Source organism: Choloepus didactylus, chromosome 3 (assembly GCF_015220235.1).
Source record: "Choloepus didactylus isolate mChoDid1 chromosome 3, mChoDid1.pri, whole genome shotgun sequence".
Taxonomy (NCBI): Eukaryota; Metazoa; Chordata; class Mammalia; order Pilosa; family Megalonychidae; genus Choloepus; species Choloepus didactylus.
In genome coordinates this window covers 95,647,806-95,660,153 of record NC_051309.1, presented here as the reverse complement: position 1 = coordinate 95,660,153, position 12,348 = coordinate 95,647,806, and the positions used below count along the sequence as shown (strand labels likewise).

Sequence of the window (12,348 nt, the reverse complement as noted above, 5' to 3'; positions counted from 1 at the left end):
CTTCTTCTGGAAAGCTTACCTTGTCTTAACCCAGAATAATTTAAGAGCCCTGCTATGTGCTCCTGTCACACTCTTAACTTCTCCATTTGTAGCACTTTTCACAATTTATTGAAATTTTGACCATTCCCTGAGGGACTGGAAACTCTGAGAAACAAGTTGGCATCTTTTTTTCTTTTGTTGTATCCTAACACGTGATAGGGAAGTCACAGACTCTTGTTAAGCGGCCACCACCTAGACCTCGCCTACCCCCACCTCCTTTTCTGGAGAAGTCAAGAACACACACTAAGCAGCCATCCTCTTGCCTTCTGCTACCCCTACCTCCTTTTCTACTGTGTGCCATTCCACAACCTGGGGGAGAAGTTAAGTCTAATAAAATGGCCCAGTCAGACCTTTAACCCAGAAGCTGGGAATATGCAGCCCCAGATGCTTATCAGAACAGGAATTCTCAGTAGCAAGGCCCACTTCCCCCACCCTCCCGCCCCAGGTGGATAAAACCACACTCAAACAGTATAGGTTTGTCACTCTTCTCGAGCAAAGTGAGCTATGTGGAGCTGCCATCTATTGACGTGACCCAGAACAATTTTCGGTCACCCTGGGAGACCAGCCACGATGGCACTTCTTCCCCTGCTCTTTTGGACTCTTTGTGTAGTTTAAGTGACAAGGAAATTATTCACCCTTTCTGGATTCTTTATTCATGTGCAAGTAATAAAGGGATCATTTGCTGAAGTTTCTGTTGTGCCCCGAACCTAAGTTCCTACAACACACCGTTGTAGCAACTCACTCCACTGCACCTGGAACAGTGCCTAGAACATCCTAAACGCCCTTTTTTAAGTGAAGACAAGAATAAACATAAATTCTCAAGTGAAAGTCCGTGTATTTTGTCTTTATACTTAGTATTTATTATTATATCAGAAAGTGTCCATTGGAGTTCATTTCTTCATATTTAAAAATAACACAAGTGGCATTTGCAGGATGCTGTGGCAAGTTCTGTGCACTATATTGGGTCTTTGAACCAACTGCTGTATAAATTTCCTTCTATCTCAAATTTCTGGGATTTTATGATTCTTTGATTTTAAATTCATAAAAGTCAGTCTCCCTATATTCAAATCATTCCAAGATAGTAAATTTGGAGCACCAAAAACAAATTATTTCAGAATATTATTATGATAGCATGATGACACAATTCTTAAAAAGTAAAGATGACATTGGTAGAAGTAGATAGAGGACATGAAGGTTTATTTCTTCCAGCAGTGATGGCTAACTGGTGCTGAACCATCTGCACTCCTTTTCACCATCTTCCTTGTGACCCATGTCCCATATTTCAAGATGACTAGTTAGCATGAGTATTTATAGCCATGAAAAAAACGTGAAAGCAGCTGGGTTACAGGAAACATAAACTGCTACATTAGTCTCAAAGCTATACATTCTACCAATAAAATTGCTAAGCAAACCATATGACAAGTTGTTACAGTATTGTGGGAAGGTTGTGAATTTTACCCTTAAACATTAACTGCATCTCCCTGAATATCCATTTCATCATTAAAGGGAGACTTGAGTTCTAAGAACAATCTAGGAATGTGCTGGTGCCCTGAAAGAATTATTGAAGTTTTTCAAACCATGTAACTTGCAATCTGGGAGCAGGTATCATAGACCATATTTGCAGAAATGTATATTTAACTCCTTCCACAAATCTTTATTGAGCATGCATATTCTAGGCACTGTATTGAGAACTGTGGAAATGAGTCAAAGAGCTTAGATTATTGGGATTTAGATGTTACCATTTATAAAAATTGGGAAATGTGAAGGAAAAGCTACTTCCTATGTTATTGGTATTTTTATGATAATTGTTCTAAGAAATGTATTCTTAAAAAGTATATTCTTTATTAATAGTTATACTATATATATACTCTATATATATACCTTATATATTAATAGTTACACTATATACATACACACACACACACTCTCTATATATACTCTCTAAATTAATAGAGTTATACTATATATATTGGAAAGAGCTCTTTGTCTGCACTCACCATGTAGATATGTGCCTGTCGTGCTCTCTCACATCTTCCAGGCTTCTTCTCAAAGGACGCTTCCCCTGAGACAGTTTCCCTGACCACCCAACTCTTACTCTCCCCGTACCCTGATTTATTTGTCTTCATAGCACTTATTATTAACATTGTGTCATATATTTATTTGTTTTTAAGCCATATAATGGCCGAGGCTTTTAAGCATTTTCTTTACCATTCTATCCCTGGGACCTAAAACAGAGTCAGGCACATGGTAGGTGCTCAGTAAGTATTTGCTGAAGGAAGAAAGAGGTAAGGGAAGAGGGGAAGGAAGGAGGGAGATTCACAGGGTTGTGCAACCATAACCACAGTCAATTTAAGAAAATTGTTGTCCCCTCTAAAAGAAACCCCGTACCTATTAGCTGGCACTCCTCATTCCTCCCATCCCCTTCCCCAGCCCCTGACAACCACTAATCTACTTTCTGTCTCTATGAATGTAACTATTCTGTACACTTCAAATATATGGACACAATGAACTTACAATGGAATACTTGCAATGGAATATTATTCAACCTTAAAAAGGAATGAAGGACTGATAACATGCCACAACATGGATGAACCTCAAAAATATTATGCTATGTGAAAGAAGGCAGACATAAAAGGTCAAAAGTTGCATGATTGCATCTATATGAAATATCCAGATTAGATAAATCCATAGAGACGAAAGTCAATTAATGATTACCAGGGGCTGGGGGCGGGGGGGGGGGAAATATAGTGGTAACAGAAGTTATTTTAGGAATCCAGCTCGAGTTAAGGCAGTAGCAATGGGTATAGGGAAAAGGAGACCCTTATGAGAGATATTTAAGAGGTTGATTTTGACTGCATGTATGGCCACTTATTGATCCCATGCTATGAGTCAGGCACTATACCAACTACTAAGGGAATAGATAGGAAAGAAATAGCTCTTGTCTTTTAAGAATTTCTAGTCCCGTGGTGGATGGAAACAGTTAAGCCAATTACAAATCAATATGGAAAGCATTATGATGAAGGTATGATCAGGTGCTATGATTGCCCAAAGAAGATGTAATAAACTCAGAATGGGAAGGGGAAGGGAGAAGAGAGAAAAGGTAAGGAGAGGGCAGGGGAGGGGAGGGGAAAGAAGAAGTGGGTGATTCCCAGATGAAATGAAACTGGATGTGTTACACAGAGGGAAGGGTAAAACGTATGGTTATTTTGCAGAGCTGCAAATAGCTTCCTATGGCTGACCATAAGGTACATTAGAACACATGATGAGAAATAATGATGGAGAAACCAAGATGAGAATATTGCCATGGAGAGGAGTTTAAAATTAGTTCTGAAGTTTGTAGGGCCCCATTGAAGAACTGTAAACAGGTATGTAACATGATCTAATTGGTGCTTTGAACGATGGCTATGGAGGCAGGGTGGAGGAGGGATTACAAAAGGGTGAACAAACAACATCAATAATGGGGTCAGAACTGAGTGCAAGTGAGGGACTAAATGAAAGCTAGGTTAAGAGGTAGAATTTATAGGACTTGTGACCAATCTAATGAGGTTTTAGAAAATAAAATAATTGAAGAATGCCTCTTCTTCAGCTTTTACCACAATGATTATTTGGATACAATAATACTCATTGATAGAACATAGTTAAATTGCCATTTTTCTTTGAATGAGTTTGACTCAACCAACTAATTCTTCCAAAATAAAAGTATTTGTTTAAGTTAATGCTGCAGAAAAGGTGTCGTTTTTAAAACTACAAGGGTTTGCTATCATTTTATTCATGTTTTAATCCATTACTGCAAATGCTTGCACAAAGCTTTGGGAATACTAAAGAGGAGGTAATGTTCAAAATGATTACTTTTCACAGTGACACACAGTTTAGAAGCTGCAGTGCAGCTCCTATGTAACACATATGCTCCTACCCAGATTGCTTCATTTTTCATTGAAAGATATGAGAGAATAGCAAGACATTTGATAAGCCTAGAAACATTTTATGTATCATGTAAAGGAGCTGTAGCATGGAAAGCTAGCATCAACAAAGGAAGAATAATTTTGGTTCTTTTTCCTATTTTTAGAGCTTCCAACATTAATTTCAAAGCTTATCCTAGCCCCCATTTCGGTTTTACTTTTAACTCTTGTTATGACCCCTCTCCCTAAATCTGACCAATTATAACTATAAATTAAAAACTCCCATTCACTTTTTCTATATCTTATTTATCAGCTGATTCTATTCCTAATCTAGATAAGCTTCCCAAACTAAGAAGCTTCTCCTTGGAATTAACAACCCACCAATTTCACTATCATTCTTCTCTCTACTTGTCCTCATCATCTCAAACTTAACTAAGGAATATAATATTCTCACTCAATCTCTGATAATGATGGGATTTATCTGCATCCTTAATTTACACAACCACCATCATACATAACAAGAATTAAATTTAAATTTATTTAAGGTTATACAAAAAAATTCTTCAGCTTGGAGGTTCCTCAAAGAGTAAACACAGAATTACCATATGACTCGTATACCACTCCAAGGTATATACCCAAAAGAATTGAAAACAGGGACTCAAGCGGATGCTTGTACACTAATGTTCATAGCAGCATTATTCACAAGAGTCAAAAGGTGGAAACAACCCAAATGTCCATCAACAAACGAATGGATAAACAAAATGTGGTATATTTGTACAATGGAATGTTATTCTGTCCTGATATATGCTACAACATGGACAAACCTTGAAAACTTTATGCTAAATGAAATAAGCCAAACACAAAAGGACCAATATTACATAATTTCACTTATATGAAATATGTAACATAGGCAAATTCATAGAGACAGAAAGTAGATTACGGGATACTAGAGGATGGAGAACAGGAAAATAGGAAGTTATTGCTTGATAGATACAGACTGGGGTGATGAAAAAGTTTTGAAAACAGATAGTGGTGATGGTTCTACAATAATGTGAAAAGAAATTGTAAACTTAAAAATAAATTTACACTTAAAAATGGTTAAGATAGCAAATTTTACGTTATATATGTGTTACCACAACAAAATTTTAAAAGTTAAAAAAATCTTCATACCTACATGAAATGTCTTATTAGATTATGATAATATCATTTTTAATAAATATACCAAATATTTTTTCTAGAGTGCTTTATATCAATTCCTATCACAATTAACAAGAAATAGCCATATAAAAACATGCACCCTAATTCCATGAGTTTACTCAAATCCCTGCTTGTGACATACTCAAAAGCCATCTGGGAAAAAATTTTCTTGACCTTAAATCATGTGTCTTTAACATATCTCAAACTGAATAATAATAACTTATATATACAATCATAAATATGAATGATGAGAGATACTTTGGTGGAATAAATGTTACGACTCAAACCTGTATGCAAAAGTGCAAAAGTTCCATGCATTTACACTTCACTACATTCAAGTGAAGTCAGTTACTTAAATTGCTGAATCCACACTCTAAAAATGTTGTTTTATACCATTTAATTTCTGTACTAAATTTCACCTGTGTGATAATTGTTTTATTTAGTTTGATTCTAGATATAATCTTGTGTGTGGCTCTCAGTGAACATTGGTTTGAGAAAGACTGGAAACTCTCATTTTACCCAAAAACCACCATTCATAATAAACAAAAGCAGAAGCACATTCTAGTAATATTTGCTATAATTAGCTAGGCATTATTACCAGGCCAATAAATGCAGTGTAAGCCTCACAGTTCAACTCATAATTCTGACTCTATCCATGAAGCTAGGCCTTATGTGCTTCACAATTAAGTGTCAAGGCATCCCATTTAATTCTCATATTCATTCTCATATTGCCCGCAATCTCAATTACATACTAACTTTCCATCATTAGCTTTTCCAACCTTCCATTAGTAAAGTCCTTAACTTTATTTTGCAGCTGAGAAGGCTTAATCAAATTCAACTGGGAAAAATTATAGCCTATGTCTCAATTTTTCACAAAGACTAAATAGTAGTCATTATTGCTTTAAAGCCCAATACTATGGGTCAATAGTGGGGGAGGGGTATGGGAGGATTTGGGTTTACAATTTTGTTTTTGTTTCTTTTCTGGAGTAGTGAAAATGTTCTGGGATTGATTAAGGGGTTGTATGTGCAGCTGTGGGGTGGTGAGCCAGTGATTGTGCACTTCAGATGGTTTGTGTGGTGTGTGAACATGTCTCAGCGAAACTGCATTAAAAAAAAAAAAAATGGGGGTGAAGGGGAGAAACCCACAGCTAACATCATCCTCCTTCATGGTGAAAGATTGAATATTTTCCTCCTAAGATCAGGAACAAGACAAGGATGTCTACTCTTGCCACGTCTATTCAACATTGTACTAGAGGTTCCAGCCAGGGCAATTAGGCAAGAAAATGATAAAAGGTATCCAGATTGGAAATGAAGAAATAAAAGTATCTCTATTTGTAGATGACATGATCTTGTATATAGAAAAATACATAACAAATTCACTAAAAAACCATTAGTGTTAATAAACCAGTCAGCAAGTTTGCAAGATGCAAAATCAATATACAAAAATAATCACGTCTATAAAAAAAGCCATGAATAAACCAAAATTGAAATTAAGAAAACAATTTGATTTATAATAGCATCAACAGGAATAAAACACATAGTAACAAAAAGTGCTAAACTTATGCTCTGAAACTATGAAACAAGAAATTAAAAAATTTCTAGATAAATGGAAATGCATCCTATGCTCATGTATCAGAAGACTTTATATGGTTCAGATTTTAATACTCTTTATCAAAATCCCAGCAGACTTATTTGCAGAAATTGACAAGCTGATTCTAAAATACGTATGTAAATTCAAGGGACTCAAAATAGTCAAATAAAACTTTAAAAAGAAAAGGAGGACATACACTTCCTGATTCCAAAACTTACAAAGCTACAATAATCAAGACAGTGTGATACGGGCATAAAGATTGACATATAGATCAATGAAATAGATCAATGAGAGTCCAGAAATGTACCTTCACATTTATGATCAATTTATTTTCAACAAAGGAACCAAGACTATTCAACAAGGGACATAATAGTCTTTGCAGCAAATGGTGCTGGGACAAGCAAATATTCCTATGCAAAAGAATTCAGTTGGACTCCTACTTCACACTGTATACCAAAATTTAACTTAAAATGTTTCAGACATATAAATGAAAAGATTTAAACTATAACTCTTAGAAGACATGGGTATAAATTTTTGTGACCTTGCATTAGGCCATTGTGTCTCAGATATGACACCAAAAGCACAAGGAGCAAAAGAAAAACTAAAAAACCTTTCTGCTTCAAAGGATACCATCAAGAAAGTGAAAATACAACCCAGAGAATGGGAGAAATTATTTGCAAATCATATATCTAACAAGGGATATAAATGTCCATGTATCCAAAATATATAAAGTATATATATATATATAGCATCCAAACTGTATAAAGAATATATAGAATAAATATAAAAATTCTTACAATTCAATAATAAAAAGACAACCCAATTCAAAATATGCAAAGGATATGAACAGACATTTTTACAAAGAAGATATATACAAATGGCCAATAAACACACGAAGATGTCACTAGCCATCCAGGGAAATGCAAATCAAAACCACAGTGAGATACCACTTTCCTCCAACTAGGACTGCTATAATCAAGAAGAGGGTTGGCAAGGATGTGGAAAATCCTCATACAGTGGCACCCTTATACGTTGCTGGTGGGAATGTAAAATGGTGCAGCTTCTTTGGAAAACAGTCTGGCAGTTCCTCAAAAGGTTAAACTTAGAGTTTTCATATGATCCAGCAATTCCATTCCAAGGTATACAACCAAAAAAATGAAAACATATGTCCACAGAAACTTGTATATGAATATGCATAACAGTATTTTCATAATGGCCAAAAGTTGTTAAACAACCTAAATGTCTATCAACAAATGAACACATAAATGGTACGTGATATATCCATAGAATGAAATATTATTTGGCAATACAAAGGAATGAAGTACTGATACATGCTAGAATATGGTTAAGCCTTGAAATTATTATCTAAGTGAAATAAGCCAATCATAAAAGACCACATACAATATGACCCCATTTATATGAAATGTCGGAGAGGCAGGGCAAGATGGCGGATTGGTGAGTTGTATGTTTAAGTTACTCCTCCAAGAAATTAGGTAGAAAGCCAGGAACTGAGTGGACTGGACACCGCAGAGCAATATGACTTTGGGCATACTTCATACAACACTCATGAACACGTTGAACTGCTGAGATCAGCGAAATCTGTAAGTTTTTGCAGCCAGGGGATCCATGCCCCTCCCTGCCAGCCTCAGTCCCGTGGGTGGAGGGGCCGTCAGTGCTGGGAACGAGAAGGGAGAACTGCAGTGGCAGCTCTTATCAGAAACTCATTCTACTGATCCAAACTCCAATCATAGATAGACTGAGACCAGACACCAGAGAATCTGAGAGCAGCCATCCCAGCAGAGAGGAGATAGACATAGCAAAAAACAGCAAGAAAAACTCCAAAATAAAAGCGGAGGCTTTTTGGAGTTCTGGTGAACATATAAAAGGGGAAGTGCAGAGCTCAGGCCCTGAGGCTCATATGCAAATCTTGAAGAAAAACTGATCTCTCTGCCCCCTGGATCTTTACTTAATAGCCCTAATTGCTTTGTCTCTTAGCATTTCAATAACCTATTAGATCTGACAGGAGGGCCTTTTTTTTTTTTTTTTTTTCCTGTTTCTAAAACAATTACTCCAAGAAGCCCAATACAGAAAGCCTCAAAGACTTGCAATTTGGGCAGGTCAAGACAAGAGCAGAACTAAGAGAGCTCTGAGACAAAAGGCAATAATCCAGTGGCTGAGAAAATTCACTAAACACGACAACTTCCCAAGAAAAGGGGGGTGTCCGCTCACAGCCATCATCCTGGTGGACAGGAAACACTCCTGCCCATCGCCAGCCCCATAGCCCAGAGCTGCCCCAGACAACCGAGTGTGATGGAAGTGCTTCAAATAACAGGCACACACCACAAAACTGGGCATGGACATTAGCCTTCCCTGCACCCTCAGCTGGTTGTCCCAAAGTTGGGAAGGTGGAGCAGTGTGAATTAACAAAGCCCCATTCAGCCATCATTTCAGCAGACTAGGAGCCTCCCTACACAGCCCAGCAGCCCAGAACCACTCTGGGGGGACGGCACTCACCTGTGACATAGCACAGTCATCCCTCAACAGAGGACCAGGGGGTGCAAGGCCTGGAAGAGAGACCCAATTGCAAGTCTCAGGGGCCATATGCCAATACCAAGGATTTGTGGGTCAGTGGCAGAGACAAACTGTGGCAGGACTGAACTGAAGGATTAGACTATTGCAGCAGCTTTAAAACTCCAGGAACACCAGGGAGATTTGATTGTTAGAGCCGTCCCCCCTCCCTGACTGCCCAGACACATGCCCCTTACAAATGGTGGGCAACACCAACTACACACGCAAGCTTGGTACACCAATTGGACCCCACGAGACTCACTCCCCCACTCACCACAAAGGCAAAGCAGGGGAGAACTGGCTTGTGGAGAACAGGTGGCTCGTGGACGCCACCTGCTGGTTAGTTAGAGAAAGTGTACTCCACGAAGCTGTAGATCTGATAAATTAGAGATAAGGATTTCAATTGGTCTACAAATCCTAAAAGAACCTATCAAGTTAAGCAAATGCCAAGAGGCCAAAAACAACAGAAAATTATAAAGCATATGAGAAAACCAGACGATATGGATAACCCAAGCCCAAGCACCCAAATCAAAAGATCAGAAGAGACACAGTACCTAGAGCAACTAATCAAAGAACTAAAGATGAACAATGAGACCATAGTACGGGATACAAAGGATATCAAGAAGACCCTAGAAGAGCATAAAGAAGACATTGCAAGACTAAATAAAAAAATAGATGATCTTATGGAAATATATGAAATGTCAAGAATAAGCAAATCCATAGAGATAAAAAATAGATTAGTGGTTGCCTGGGGCTTATGAGGGCAGAATGGGAGTAACTGCTAATGATTATGGGGTTTCTTTTGGGGGCAACAAAAATGTTCTAAAATTGATTTTGGTGATGATTGTGCAACTCTGTGAACATACCTAAAACAATTGTACACTTTAAATTGGTGAATTTTATGGTATGTGAATTTATCTCAATAAAGCTGTTATTAAAAAAAGATTTACAAGCAACATAAAGGGTCATGTTACCCAACCAGCTGACTCCAGTAGTGGAGGAGGGGACTGGAGCTTTTGGAGCCACAGTTGCCCATCCAGGGACCGCAGCCCAACAGATATCATCAGAATACTGGGCAAAGACCAAACAGACCTTTCCCTTACAAATGACAGACCTTTATGAAGGCTCAATTAAAAAGAACACAGGACAGGTAAACACTTCCTGAAGAAAAAATCTGATACCTTGACTGGTCAATTTCAACAGATCTTAAAGAAGATAATAGGGACTAAAATATTGATGGGTGAAGTGAAGAAAGAAGTTGCCTTTTCACTCACTGAGGCCAAGTTCACAGCTAGGGACTTCAGTGCCACGGTTATCCAAAATGTGAATAAAGCCCAAGGGAAGTTTCGTGCAAAGAAAGATAATGTAACAGGTATTATCATGCCAGTGTTTGAACATTACCATAAAGGAAGTGACAGTTTTGAATTGATTGGTGCAGCCAGAGGTGGGTAATGACCAGCTGTTAGAGACTAGTTACCGCAAAGCAGTGGAACTCCTGGTGGGACTAGCTTCACTGCAGACTTCCTTTGTTACTCTGGATGAAGCTATTAAGGTAAAAGGTATGCAAATGTCATTGAGCATGACATCATTCCTCAGATTGAACATTCACTTGCTTCTCTTATCACAAAGCTGGAGGAAAGAGAGAGAGAAGAGTCTCTAAGTTAAAGAAAATACAGAAGAAAAAGATTCTCAAGGAAAAACCTGAGAAGAACTTGGAGCAGCAGAGAGCAGCTGAGAGGTGATGGAGCCTTCCTGCCGAAGAGAAAGATAAGGATCTTCTGTTTGGATAATCTTTCCTGCTCTGCTCCTTTCAAAAGCTCTAACACTGATGCCATTTTAAGTCACAGTGTGTAGGTGTGTAATGCGCAGCTATTTATCTTTTGTCTTAAGAATTTTTACTGGTTGCAAAATATCCCTAGACATCAGTGTGGAGCAAGTTGCTACATGGTGTGTCATGGGAACAGGCTCAAGCACAACAGAAACTGTCAGCAAATGACTGCTTTATTATTTGCACAGCACAAAGGATCAAAAGAGTAGGGGTGGTCTCCCAGCAAGGCCAACTACTCAGGTCAGAATCAGTGGATGGCAGCTCTGCCTATCGCACTCACATAGGAGGGAAGAGGCAAGTCTGTGCTGCCAAGGGTGGGGAATGTATACAACCGGGGATGAGGCGATGGAGTGGGGGGGACACTACCACTGAGATTTCCTGCACTGATTGGCAGCTGGGGCTGCTTGTTTCCAGGTTTCTAGGTTTAAGGTATGACCAGGCCTTTTCACTGGACCTAACATTTCCCCACAGCTGCGGAATGGAAACGTACTGAAACAACGGAAAAGGAGTTAGGGGTAAGCCAGAGCTGGGAAATGGCAGCTGAACATGTATCTGTGACTTCCCCAGCAGTCTGTTCATGGGATTACTTTTGCAGAATCGCAATTCAGCAACCATTTATCACAGATAAAAGAGATTTGTAGAAACTGCCCAGGAATGTAAACTTTACCAGGCAAAAGTGGCACCATGTAACAAGTGGTCTGCTTACTCAGTGCTCTCAGGCCAAGTACCCTGTATGTACCCTTTATTGCTACTCACTTGCAAAAGTTCATGCTGTTGTCTGAGATTGCTGCAGTCATCCTGTATTAGCATGGTACTTGTCTTCTCAAGCTTCACAAATACCTTCACTTATTTTTTCCTTGCATGCAGTCTGTCATGGTAGCAGGTCTGCCAACTTAAACATGACTATAATATAAACAGAGTAAAATGATTTAAAAAAAAAAGATTTGCAAGCATACATTCTTTGGTATTGGTTACCATAATGCAGTTACTAATTACTTGTTATGCTGTCCAACCAAAAATTTTAAGGCAACTCTTATACCACTACTATAGTAAACAATACGATACTAGTATTAGCATAGAATTATACTATAATTAGAACTGGAATTTCACTAGACCAATAACTTCTTATGTGGCGATCAACTAGTTGATAAAGATGTCTGATACTTCATTACTGAACATAGATATTGTCTGAAACACTTCAATATATTATGTTACATTTACTATAG

At 38.1% G+C, this 12,348-nt stretch overlaps 1 pseudogene; it reads left to right on the top strand.

Annotated features, from left to right (window-relative positions):
- Nucleotides 1-10,412: 10,412 nt before the first annotated feature.
- LOC119529640 lies at nucleotides 10,413-11,118 on the top strand (annotated as a pseudogene).
- Nucleotides 11,119-12,348: the final 1,230 nt, after the last annotated feature.